Genomic DNA, 14,148 nt, shown 5'->3' on the forward strand with positions numbered 1-14,148 from the left:
ATGATTGAGAGCGCGTCCGCACCGCGCTGAAAACATGCTGAGTCGCTAACATTGGAGTGTGCCGCAAGGTTGGCTCTGAGATCGGAGGGGGCAGGGGTTGGGGGGGGGCGGGGCGGGGGCAGAACAGAGAGAGGATTTAGAGGTGGGGGGGTGTTCATTAAAGTGGAGGTTGAAATGTCTAATGGGACTCACTAAGGCAGAGCTGCTCCTGTACGTTTCAATGGTATGCATTTGTGTGCGTGTAGTGTACGTGTCTCTTTAAGTCGGTGGGGTCAGCTGGATGTGGAGCCACTGTAAGAGCCGGTGGCAGCTTGTGCTTTCACAACACTCCACCTCTGACACTTTGGCCTTTGGGGAGCAGGTCAAGCCTCAGCTAATAGTCCACAGAATGAAAGGCTGTCTTGCGGTTAAGTGCAATGCCAAGAACATAGTCTCCTTTTAGACGTTGTGATATTGACATTGCACAAGAAGAAGGGTGATGGCTTTTTTATTATTTATGACTACAAAGAGGATGTGGATTTTTTTTTTTTTTTTTTTTTACTATTGTTGTTATTGCTGCCGTCTCATCTTAGGAATCCTGTTTTCCTGGCAGCGTGTGATCGGGAGAGGTATAAGTAAAAGTTTGGGTTTGCTGGCGAAGGTTTATAGTCACAGGAAAAATTAATAGGTGGCCGCACTCTTGGTTTGGCCTAAGACCACCTAAGCTATGGATCAACAACTGCACTTTTGGGATCAGGAATAGATTTGATTCAATTTCTCCTCATTAGGATCAAAAACCATTACTTTTATGGGGCAAATTGAACAGCTGTGACTCCTGTTACCTATTATCAGATATTACTGACCTTACCAAGCAGCTGAAGGGAGTGCGCTCTGAGGTAAATATGAACATTTTTGTCATAGTTGTACACTGTTGGAGAGTTTTTTTATGATATCGATCGAGCCATTGGCTTATGAAGAAGCAGATACTTCATGCAAGAGGAAAGCCAAAACTAGTGGTTGAAAAAAAATTCTTAACACTCTATCGCAGCACACAGTCGGAAAAGTCGAAGTCACTCTTGTCGAGCAGATAACAGTCTGCTTAGACACATTTGTATTATAAAGTAAGGAAGTTACAGTGGAAGTGGGCTAATGGAAGCCAGAGAGTATGGAGCTGTCTTCACCATAGAAGAAGAATACCTTTGTACTTGAGTGGAAGTTTTCTGGATTACCTTAGCGCCCTCTGTTTCCTCTTACATCTCTTTTATCTCCGTCCTCTTGGCGGAACATAAGAGCCTTTAGATTCCTGGTTGTGATCAGGTTTTTTTTCCCCCTTTATATACGTATATCACATATTATGAAACCCACTCAATTATAGACACTATTGTCCAAGATTGCTTGCAGTTTAGCAAATAATTGGATTTAAGTAGTTACATATGACAGTGGCAATGGGGTCACTGTATTAGCGCTTTGATTTTTCGCTCTTTCTAAAACCGTTGGGAATATTATTAGTTTTGATAACTGCAGCAAGATGAATCTGCAAGAATTCTATCCATTCATTACCCGCAATGTGCTGGCTTTTATACGTCCGTTTCTGTGTGTGTGCGTGCGTGCGTGTGTGCACCCCAACCCCTGGCAGCTGAGCCAGAGGATCTGGTCTGGTTTCAGTCGTTCTGTCATAATATCCACAGTCACTGAGAAAGAATGTGTCTGCTGCAAAACTGCAGCTAAATTATCTAAACAAATTGGGTTTCTTTTGTGTCTGGGATCTGATACATGTGCACATTTAGATGGGAGACTTTGATTCGGACTCTGAATGGGTTTTGTGTTTATTTTGCCCAAATGTCAGAGATGTGTGATGCAGATTTTGCTACTGTAAAGATTTATGTCTTATTTGCTTCCATCGTTCCAAGCTGTGTAAAAAGATGGAAACACCATGTGGAGCTCTCATGGCAGCCAGCTACCTGGCATCGGCGGCCAGATGGATTTGAACAAAGTATACAATCAAATATAACAGCATAAAGCCACAAGGTGCAGCACAGAGTCTATTCATTAGAGCTTATATCCCCCTTCAGTTCAACATACGTCATGTTATTTCTTACAGTTTCTCCTGACACAGCCGTTTAGAGGCTCGGGTTATGTGGCTCGCATTCTGAGGTTTAGGAAACGTGCGTCCATAAGCCGCCGAGCCACACAGATCACAGCGGGTCAGGACTCAGACATAGCCTGTGGCTTGGCTGGGATCTTCCTGTGTATATCTGTGATCATGGAGCTGCCACCTCATGCCAGACACCCTCATTACCTAATCATAATATGACAAATGTCAGTGCGGTTGACAGGATGATCAGTGAGTAAACCTCCTTCCCCCACAAGGCTGCAAGGTTGTTGGTGATGGTTGCATTCAAGGCGTTAGCCGCCTCTTATCTGTTCACTCTGCGGCTTGATCTTTCTAATTCTAAAGGGCGATTTACACTTTTTTTTCGTCTTTGTAAGGTTCAAAAAGTCTTTGGCAAGTACAGGCCTCCCCGTTCATTGGTCGGTGGTTTCTATGCTGGTTCGTTTGTAATTTAAGGAACATACACTAATGTAATCTCCACAAACATTACACCATAACTGCATTTACCATAAAACACTGTTCCTCTGTGGACGCCGCAAAATACTGCACAGTTACAGATAACCATGAATTTGCTTCGAATCTTGGATATTTCCTGCTGGCATTGAAGATATGAGCACATGGTAAAGTCATACAGACGGGACATACACCAAACGCCAAACATGCACAATTGGTTTGCCGAGCAATACATTTTTCTCCGTTGACTTGCGCGCAGAGACGTCAGAGATCAGGACAACCGCCCCGGGGCTCAAGGGGTCTCGCTCAAGGCCACTCAAGTCCAGCCACAGACAGTTGAACGTGGTTCACAGATGGGATCCTCTCATTTGAACAGAATAACCACACTCAGATGCTTGTCCCGAGCAGTTGCAATGTTTCTGGTTGGTATTTAGGGGATGTAAATACCTGCGGCATCAGTAAACAGGAGTAGGCCTCCGTCCCAGACCACTTAATAACAGCTCCCCATCTGAAATTTGTTAGCTCAGTGAAATAGTATCCTGTAGCGACGGATGTCAACAGAGAAGTCTGATCCAGCCGGGAGGGATGGGGAAAGCCGTTGGGTTTTGCAACTCTTGGCAGAGTTTGTCGTCTCCTCCATGCACAGATACCTTAGAAAAAAGAGATAATCATGAAGAGAAAACAAGAGGAGGAGGAGGAGGAGGAGGAGGGGTCAGAAAGATGGAAAGTATAAGAGAGAATGAAATAAAGATGCTGATATAAACTTTGAAAGGGTGAGAGTCCCAGGACAATCTGCCACAAGTCTGTCAAGCAAACGCACATGTGCCCCGTTTCAGTCTTATAGTCCATTGACAAATCATTCTAAACACAGACAGGTTAGCATAAAATGCAACTGTCAAAATAATCAATCTGTCTAAAGAGATTATATAATGCCACCATTCATTATTCACCACTGTCTCCCCCACACTTTGTTCTTTTTAAGCATGATTAAGCTCTCATAGCTCATGAAGCTGAAATGGAGGGACATAAGTCACGAGATGTACTTTAGGGTTTTGAGATTTTGGGGTCAGGAGATTCTCGTCATGTCCTCACATCCAGGAATATTCAACGAGCATGAGAAGAAGCAGGTCAGCCATAGAAATAAAGGAGACAGAGACACAGAGAGACAGACAGACCAAGAGAAAGAGGGGAAAATGTGAGGTGGAAGAAAGTAGCATGCAATCTTGGTGATTTTCCCTGGCAGCTTCTCCCATTGCCCCTGTTCTTCACACGCACATATACACACACACATTCATATGCACACACACTCCTTTTGTAGCTAAAGCTGTTAAAACCAAAACACTAAAAGTCAAAGGAAGATAAACACTACTGAAGTTAAAGATCACATTTTCTTCCTCTCCCACCAGTGGCCGCGTGCAGTGCAGAGACTTACCACGCAGTGGGTGAATGGGTTTACTTCAGGGGAGGGAATGATCATAACCACTGAACTGTAAGTGTCCTACTGTTGACATATGACCCATCGCAGTTATAAGCCTCAACGGGTCCCCTGACTCTCTCCATATAGTTCTCAGCTGAGCTCAATTCCTCTGAAAACAACATGCTAACAAATAGAGATCCCTCTCACACTCAGTAAGCCTTTTGTACAGCGTGAGCAGCACTGAGACTAAATGATGAGAGTTGGCATCAGCTCAAGAAAAGCCAGGGAAAAAGAGGAAAAGTCCTGTTTCACTGTCTGTAGCACTGAAATATCTTGGCTTATACTTTATGTTTACTACCACTTCCAAACCCCACACCCACATCCCTTTATAAGCACTTTGGATCAGCATGTTAACACACAATATATTGCTTATAATACACTTTAAAACATCTTTAAGCAGCTATAAGGACATTTGAGGTTTGTATTATTGTATTTGTTAACAACAAAACCCAACTCCAATCATTCACAATATAATCAGAATTAAAAAAAAACCTCAATATCACATTATAATAGTGACCCTCAGCACGTCATCCTCTGATAAAGAAAATGATAATATAAGCACATTGTATTCTACTATAACACTGTCGATCCAACCTCATTTATTCACCATTTAAAATGGACTTGTTATAAATAATGATTTTGCAATTTTTTTGCTTTCAAGATAAGTTATGTCATTGATTAAATGTGTTTTATATGATTGGCCTATAAGAATAAGCTTTAGACATTTGTTAATAATTTATTAAGCATATGGTCATTTACTTCAAAGTGTGTACACTGTGTTTTATTAGAAAGTGCTACCATTGCGTTTCTGTCCTGAAATCAACAACTTATTGTTTAAATCCATTGGGGATTAAAGGCGGCATAAGTAGAGGGGAAGACAATTCTTTGCGCTCATGTTGTAAATCAGCGATGTCAAGTCTGCACCGGCTCTCAGCTGGAAAGCTTGGCTCCTAAACACAGTGTGAATGAAAATGTCACGTACAATTTAATGAAATCAGTTCGATTTACTGCATGATAGAGTGAAAGAGCAGGCTCTTGTTTCTGTTAAGGCATTTAAGCTTCCCACCCTACGCCCCAGCAACTATTAAATCTGAGACAAATGAAAGAGCGCAAACAGAAGCAGGTGAGAATGCGACGTGATGTACAGGTGACAGAAAATGTCTCCGTCTTCACCTTTGACTCCGACGCAGCCGGGGTTTTCTTTTCCTTAAAGATGAAAGTTTGTCTAGCCTCTGTGAAAATCAAATCTGGAAAGTGCCGGGGAAGGAGCGGAGCATTTGCCAAGAAGGGCCCCCTCTCGCTGCTGCTTTTCAGACAGGTCTATGTGGAATAAGTCCACGATGTGCCCTGAGGTGACCTCCTTCCTCCTCGGTGTCTTTGAATCCCCTGCAGGCGTCGAGGATTTAAAGTTGTAGGGCAGCTCTCTCTGGAGGTCAGCAGACGGAGTGCTGATCTGATCGTATCACTCTCAGCTCCAGCGCGGAGTCAAGTCGCTAGAGCTCAGCGGGGATGTTGAAAAGGGAGAGGCCATGTTCTTGTGTGCAGCAGAAGCTTTTTGGGATTTAGTTACCTTTAGTGTACTATTCGGTGCCTTTTCTGCGACTTTAGCCTGCAAAACCCCTCCATCAGGCTCTCCACGAGGCTAGATCAGTGGAAATGTTACATTCATCAGAGCGTGCTTTCCAAACCTGTAAAACAACCTATAAGAGATGAGGACTGCCAGTTTGAGCAAGAGCACTGAAGTGTCCAACGCGCTGCAGCTCTAATACTTAAAAAAAAAAAAGAAGAAGAGTCTAATAGTCACAGCAGGGTCCCCTAGAGGTTCGGTTGCTTCTTATACCGGACTGATCCGATTTAACTCGAAACAACAGACCGATCGCGTGAGCAAATGAGCAGCTTGCAGCACAAAACTACTGCTAACAGACAACAGAGAGCGAAAACAATGTGTTTTTTTTTTTTTTTTCATGGATGGCAAAACAGACAGGTTAACCAAAGGCCATGATGTGATGACACACACACGCAGACATGCACACTAAAAAACAGGAAGGAGCCTCTCTGAGCCATCTCTCCGTGATGGATAGTTCACAATAAAGCTTGCACTGATCTAAGCCTTTTTGGACCCGGAGAACATAGTTTCTCGATGTATAAATAAAAGAAAACAATTCTGAAATCCCACATTACGACTGACAGTCAACAGGTGATTTAAGAAGCACAATACAAATGCAGTTATAAATCGTATTATGTGCAGGTGCACGGCCAAATTCTCGCTCAGACGGCTGCAACCCAATGAAGTATGATTGTTTCAATATGCTCTTTTTTTTTCTTCTTCTTTTTTTCACCATGTGCCATTTTGAAAACCAGTGAAACCTCGAGCCCCGTCTGCATTTAGCCTCAGCAGGAGCATACGTTTCTAATTCTGAATCAATCACGGCGAGTTTATCAGATGGCTGAGTTATTTTACCATAAACCCACTGGTAATGAGCCATGCAAAAAGTTTTAATCTGTCTCCCTTCATATCTCCATCACAAAGACGTGTGTGTTTTTTAGTCAGTTTGGTGAAGTTTCAGACTGGTGTTTGCTTCACGCGGTTACGCTTCACCAGTTGTGTGAAACTGAGCTTTTGATTTCTCACAGTCATCTATACACACTTTGTGTCAGAAGCTCTTTAGCTTCTTACTTTTATGTTTGCTTTCGATAAACACTCTGATTGTCGAGTTCTGTTGTGGTATTTTTCCACTGCAGCTAAAACAAATACTTTACAACTCAACTCAATCAAAACCGAACTGTGTAATCAAAATCACAGCGAGCCCGGTTGTTTGTGGTGCAGCGTTCAGCATCTGCACTGTTTGACAGCGCTTGTCAGTTAAAGTGTGGGCAGCATCCTTTTTGATTTTCTCTTGAAAAAGTAGCCTACACATTAAACTGTGAGTTCATGTGCCCGATCACAGTTACGATGCTAGGTCAACCTGGGGGAAAATCCCAATATAAGTCTGGGGATTCACAAGATGATTAGTTAATCAAACAAAATCCTTGGCAGCCAGTGTATTAAAATTATAGGACAACATTTGATCAGTTCAAGATAAACTTGCAATGTGTCGACATGAGTTTTATGTAAAGGTTTTACTGCTATTCAGCTTCTAGTCCCAGAATGACAATATTGTGAAGTGGTGCACTCAGCGAGAAGTTTTTCTTTGCATGCTTGTAATATGAAGTATAATTAATTATCTAGTTTTCCATAAACATAGATCACAGCGTATTCAAACACTCAATGTCTTTATTTTGTCGCCATTTACGACACAGTCTGGACAAACTGTGCAACGATGCCAGAGAAGTCAGTGATGAGGGCACTGGAGAGCAGCTCCAACCATGTAAACACCTCCCCCTCATCCTCCCCGGGGGCCGACCTCAAGCGAGCACACCCGCGGCCTCCTGGGCCCCGGGAGGAAATGAGAGGAGGAGGAGGAGGAGGAGAGGGAAGTGGCAGGCTCACAAAAGAGACACAGAGCGAGGTGAGATAGGGAGAGGCACGGCACACCACGCTAAGATCAAAGAACTGGAGGTTAAGCACCGGCGTCGCCAAAATAAGCACATCAGCGGTGGAGCTTTCAGTGAAAGTTGTTGTCTTTAGATTTCTAATTTGGGATGCTGCTGCTGTGTAATCGCTCTCGAGCCCGGAGCACGGCTTTTTTTTTTTTTTTTTTTAGTTTGCATTAATGTGGACTATAGGCAAACGCCCCAACTCTCCTGGGCCGGGTCATTTGGTTTGGTAACATGTCAGATTCATCTGACTACAGAGAGCCATAAAACATGTCGTCTGAAGAGCGAGGCACATCAGAGACTCGCAGGTGGAGATTAGAGCCCAGCTCCACTTTGTCTCTCCACATGAGGCTCTCAGAGTATGTCATCATTATTTCTCAAGGCTGCTGCTGCTGCGGCTCTCTTATCCGACCAAGCAAGGAGCCCTTGTCTAAAAACAGCAGCAGACGTATTGATTGGAAATCTCTTCAGTGACATCAGAGCACTTAGTTTTTACACTCCGTACTTGATTTCTTCTTTTCTCTCTGTCTCTCCAAAACAGGGATCGTATCACTTGTCTGTTGGCATCCCAGTCCTCGCTTGTGTCGCGCTGTTGAACTGTAAAACTGTGCTGCTGGTTTACAAACGCACAACAACACGCTGTACTGTATTTCCTCTTGTTCTAATCAGCGTCATTGTCTTCTTCTGTCATTTTCTCCCACTACAAAGAACACTGTAGATTCGGTTTCAAAGGCAAAACAAAGGTTACAGTACAGTATTATTGCTCCAATTAGAGAGCAACTCAATAATCTGCATAGCCTGAGAGCTACAGAGATAATGTACTGTCTATGAAAGCACGGAAGTAATTGAAAAGATTTAGATGAGCATAATAAACATATTTATCACGTCTCCACAGTCTATAGTGGACTACATCTTTGCTCTATACCTCACATTGTTGTCTCTCCCCATTAAGTCTACATCTACATTATGAATTTCATGCAGTCATTGTTCACCTGAGGAGGTGACTGGCTGCAGCCTGTGGCGCAGCAGCGTCTCTGCAGCACCTCACGGCTGCTGCTGCTGCGGGGCAGTTGTGAAACCTCAGCTGTCAGTGTAAACTCAGCTTTGTTTTAAAACAAACTCTCACTCTCCAGCCCTATATCTCTCTCACTCTTCTTTTTTTTCTCCCCTCCCCTCCCTCTCTCTCTCTCTTCTCCTCCATCTCCTCTGTCAGCTGTGGAGACTGAGTATTTCCACATGGGAAAGCCCAGGGCTTCACACATCAGCCTAGCTGTGGGGATGAAATATGCTGTCTGTACATATCATCACATCATTAGGCCCAAAGGGATCCCTGCGATGGATTAGAAGCTGTCTACCTGCGAGGCCTCGATGAATTTATGAAGCACTTTATCATGATGAAGCATTAGTGGAACGCTTTGTCTCTTTCCATTTGAGTTTATCTGTGGGAATAATGATTGTGTCTCCCTCCATTTCGCCGCTATGCTTTTCAGTCACTCTCTCCCTCTGTCATTTTCGTGTGTGTGTGTGTGTGTGTGTGTGTGTGTGTTCTGACCTTTGACCCCTCCCTATTTGTGATGCTGCTGGTTACCAGCACATGATAAGTGACGTTGTCCGAGTCTTCTCCGTCCAGCCGTGTGTGGGAGGCAGCAAATTGTCCATTAAGTGTTTCTGCTGAGGCTGAGAGAAGATTTGATATAGTGGGGAAACAAAAGTAATATGTACCAGGAAATTCAATTGTCTCTCTCCAGCAAGTTTGAGCTTTAGTTTGGCTTCCCCACCAAATCAATTTCACATGAAAGCACAAGTTCAGATGAGGTTTAACTTTGACTCTGTCTTGCAGCCTTTTACTCTCTCTCTCTCTGGGCTCCTTCACAGACTCGATGCCAGTGTTTATCTGTGTTTATATGAAAGAGCTTCTATGACTCAGACGAACTTCCTCACATGCTGCAGAGGCTCTTGAGTGCCACAATTGGAGGAAGCTACCTCCTCTTTCTCACAAGTCTGATTATGCCACTGCAGGAGGTACAAGCAAGCAGAGGAAACACCCCCTCTGCTCCAGCGTGAAGGTCGTTGACCCCAACACAGCTGCAGTTTATTCATGTAGTGAAAGTGAGAGAAGTTCAGGAAGGTGCCCTCCGCTTCTTCAGTATCAAGAGACTCCGAGTGAGAACTGGAGTCCCTGGCAGGAAGCCTCCGTTACAACCTTCAGTTCAGAGGTCGTGTTTTGGATAGTCAGCTGAGGGAAGCCAGGGGAAGGTGAAGTCACTCTCTGCCAGGTCATTGCCAGTCAGTCCTGATTTGGCAGAAGGAGGATCGTGTTACGACAGCAGGAACCTCCAAGCCGCTCCCAGGCATCCAGGCTGTGTGTCTCACCAGACCACAGGGCATCCTCTGTTCTCCGAGGAAGCCCGGCTGTTATCGAACCCCAGCGCACAGCGCTCTCCTCTAACAATGCTAACTGAGTCCCCAGTGCAGGTCAGGTTTACGCTGGACTCTCAGAGTAACCAAATGAAAACATGATGCTTGAATTAAAAAGAGACAAAAGTGCACAGCCACCATACCTATTTGTTTCTCTTAGTTTCACAAATTATCTTATGGTGAGTCACAGCTCTTGTTTCAATTTTTTTAAACAGCTGGTGATATGTTCGTACACAGATTTATCAGTTGGAAAAACTTTCATCATCTTCCTGTAACAAAACATGGTGACAGAAAAATGGCCACAATTTGGACAAACAGTTGAATTGAACATAAAAAACAACCCTGAAATGAAAATGTTGTTTTTATGTACCGGTAGATGAAATAAAAATGATACCAGTGGGGCCGATTTGTCAAATCACTACTAATTAATTAGGGGAAATAAACCCTCTTCTGCAAGTGGCTAACAAAAACACAATGTCAGGCTGAATTATGAAGTGAAAACTAACAAGCAACTGAGACTGATGATCCGGTCATTATTTGGCTCCTGTTTGTTGATAAGCCAACAGACAGCTGGAGTAATGGGCACTTGGAGGTGTGGCTATACTTTGTATAAAGCATTACAAACAGATGCTTGGTTGCTGTTTTTATGGCTATTTTTAGAAAAACTTAATTAGAAAGTCAGACCTGAGCTGGTGAACACAGCACATGAACAGAAAATTAGAAATGAGGTGTTGGAGGAGACCAAAAACTGAGCTAAAATTGGAGAAATGTTGGACTTGCATACCTCAGGATGATTGAGAAATACTGTATGTCAGCATTGGGTTCACAGTTTGTTTCAACTGACATCAAGTTTCCAAAATGACAGACCTCTAGATTTTAAAATCCCATTACCACACTTTCTGTAACATATTATTGCAAAATTAACATTAACACTGCAGCAAAAAGGTTAGAGTTCAAAGTGGTCAGATCATGAAGAGGTGCTTTTTTTGGTCTGAATATTTAAGATACATTATCTGGTCCTAAACAACATTGACCACAATGGGCCCACTGTTGTCTAACTTCATGTGTTGATTTGTTGTTGTAATTGATATATATGTATTTATTCCACCTATATTGTTCATGCATGCACTGCACTGGCTGCATGTGCACTGGAGGCACTTAACCACAGGCAGACATCATGTTCCATCACAGATTATTTCAGAGAGGTCAACACTCATTCAACCAGCAGTCACACCCACTGGAGACAGAGGTTTAGTTATAAGCCACAGCAAGAAAACACTGGTAGGCCTCACAAAGGAGCTGAATTGTGCATTGAACCTGGCATCGCCGTAAAGGAGTCATATTTTTGTGTCACTCTCTCACCTGCCTGCCTGAAATAGATCTCCCTGCAGCCGCCCTGCCCTAAGTATAAGTCCTGACAGGTCCGGACTGTGGTTTACTGATTGCACTGACACTACAGCTAATAAAGGATGCCACTCTGTTTAACTCAGACTAGCGAGGCACGTGTTTTCTTTTTTTTTCTTTTTTTCAGCAGGGGAATATTTGGAGCTCAGTTTTCCGCTGTTTTTGTTTATTCATGAGAGGGTACCCTCCCAGTAACAGCTTTCCATTATTAACCTGGGAAAGCGAGGGGAAAAAAGAAGAGAAAAACAAAACACGTTTCCAATACTATTGAGAAGGATGCCAGGTGGCTGAGAGTTCATTTATGTATATATCTGACAATAAACCTACTATTTGCATCATTATTATGTAGCATAGCATAGCTTTATTTTATTTTTACAACAGCATATAGAGATCACAAATGTGGAAAATAACTAGCTGGCATGCTTTCTGAACTAACTTTACAAGGCCCAGTTTGCAGAGGAGCTGTTGCAGTTATACCCCTGCCCATCCACATTATGCAAGGCAATTGAATTTTTAGTGCCAAATTCCACTCTGAACAAAATGTTCCCCAGCATGTCTGACTGCCTTCCCTTGTGCTGCATATTTGTGGTTATCTAGTCACTTCATGGAAGGTGAGACTGACTCAAAAAAATAAAGAACTGTCATGTGGAAGAGTTTGACCTAAAATGAAAAATAGAAAAATATGATTTTTGTCAAAATATAATTTAAAAAATCACTCCAATAAAAGAAAGAAAAAAACGTTTTATTAGATTCAAATATTGCACAGAGACCATTCATTCAGTCAGAGGCGTTACCTGTCTATGTATACGTGTAATCTGTCTTTCAGGTTTCACTCACTGTTCTGTGAAAATTTCTTCATTTCCGAGAAGTTGTTGCGACTAAATAGTGACAAGAGCCACCCTATTAAATGGCTATATATAGCTGCTTGGTGTTGTCTTGTGGTGTAACAGTTGGCCACATCCTGTTCTGAGATTCTCACTTTGGCAAAGATGAAAACACACAGGCCAGTGTCTCACCTTTCTTCTCTTTATTGCCTGCTTCTTTACAATGGAACATCAGTGAGCATGCAAATGGAAAGTATTAGTTGATAAAGCAAAATAACACAGCAGTTAACCTGTGGGTGGAAGAGACGTCATAATATATATTTTTTTTGACTGAAAAGAAGAAAGGAAGCCACCGCTCTCCCTCAGAGAACAATAAAAAAAAAGCACATTCGCTGGGTTTTCCCTTCCCCTCCTGGAGCTGTTTTCCCACCTCAGCTTACAGAAAACGAGCTGCGACATTAAAGTTTGATCATTTAATTGTTACATGTGCTTGCACTTCCTTCATGTCCTGTGATGGCAGAGCTAAAAATAACCTCAGCGTGTAAATGCCTGTTTAGCCTGGAGCAGAATAGAGTCGAAAACAGCCAGCAGTGTTGGCACAGGTTGGATTTTTCCAATGGGAGTTCCTCCTGTTGAAGGAGGTGAGTCCCAACCAACCTGTTTGTGTGTGTGTGTGTGTGTGTGTGTGTGTGTGTGTGTGTGTGTGTGTGTGTGTGTGTGTGTGTGTGTGTGTGTGTGTGTGTGTGTGTGTGTGTGTGTGTGTGTGTGTGTGTGTGTGTGTGTGTGTGTGTGTGTGTGTGTGTGTGTGTGTGTGTGTGTGTGTGTGTGTGTGTGTGTGTGTGTGCGTGCGTGCGCGCGTGGGTGGGTATTGGACTGACATAGTAAGCAGTACAAAGCTGTTATAGGTGTGTGGCCTACTTGTGTAAAAAAAACAATGCAATCTGTTTATTCATTTACATCTTTATTTTTGTTTCCATCCCTGGTATTACATGTATCTACATATTAGTGTGGTATTTCTGCACATTAGTTCCCATCCATCCATCTGTCATCTACATGAAAAGCAGTGGATGATGCCTTTGCTCTTATTGCAGATTTGAGCACCATAGTGTAAACAGGCCAATATGTCATTGAAAGGTTTGGGTATGAAAAACAACCCTGTTTTTCATTACATGGTGTTTTCATCTTGATTAGTGCTGATGCCTCACTGTTCACCAGTGTCTAGTGATAACAAGCTCTGTGCCCACTTTGAACCTCAGAGTGGGTGGACTTCCTGTCTCGGCTCCTTAGTGCGGATGGTGGTTTCACCAGACTCTGTTTCTCTCTCTCTCTCTCTGTCTGTATCAGTCCGCTTTATCGCAACTTGCTCTATAACTGAGGAGCTTCTTGTTTGCGCTAAGCCACGGGGCTCAGGGCCCTCGCCATCTTCACAGTCACTTCCCTCTGTTTTGCCAAAGAACACAGAGCTGATAAAGGCAGGGGACTGATCTGTGTCTGCCTGACTGTGGGAAAGGCGCGGGCACAGGAACTAGTGCAGGAAAGACAAGACCATGACTTCAAAACACAGATGGGTGTATGGAGCCGATATGAGTTTTAAAGGCTGCTAATGACATTGATATGTTTGGATTGTGACCGCTGATACCCGGTATTTTTCAGTTTGACCATATCTATGCCAAGTATTTTGTGGAGTTCTGCCACATGACATTATTTATTGCAGGCTGCAACCACTAAAGTACACTGTCTTCAGTTAAAGTTTTGAATGTTCTGGATTAAGGAAAATAAATGCCACATTGAGACTTCATTAGACTTAGAGAAGAAAGAAAATAATAACAATGCAACTAACAATCTAAAACTAACAAAAAAAAAAAAAAAACATGACTGATGCTTTGGATACACACTTTTATCTAATTTCTCAGGACAGAAATGAGTCACATTTGTCCCTAGTT

General features: G+C 43.0%; 1 protein-coding gene across 2 annotated transcripts in view; it reads left to right on the top strand.

Moving 5' to 3' along the window:
- Positions 1-14,148, top strand: part of LOC310999927 (nuclear factor of activated T-cells, cytoplasmic 1-like) — a 60,131-nt gene that overhangs the window by 43,989 nt on the left and 1,994 nt on the right. The window lies entirely within an intron of this gene.

This window comes from Trachurus trachurus, assembly GCF_905171665.1.
Source record: "Trachurus trachurus genome assembly, chromosome: 16".
Classification (NCBI taxonomy): domain Eukaryota; kingdom Metazoa; phylum Chordata; class Actinopteri; order Carangiformes; family Carangidae; genus Trachurus; species Trachurus trachurus.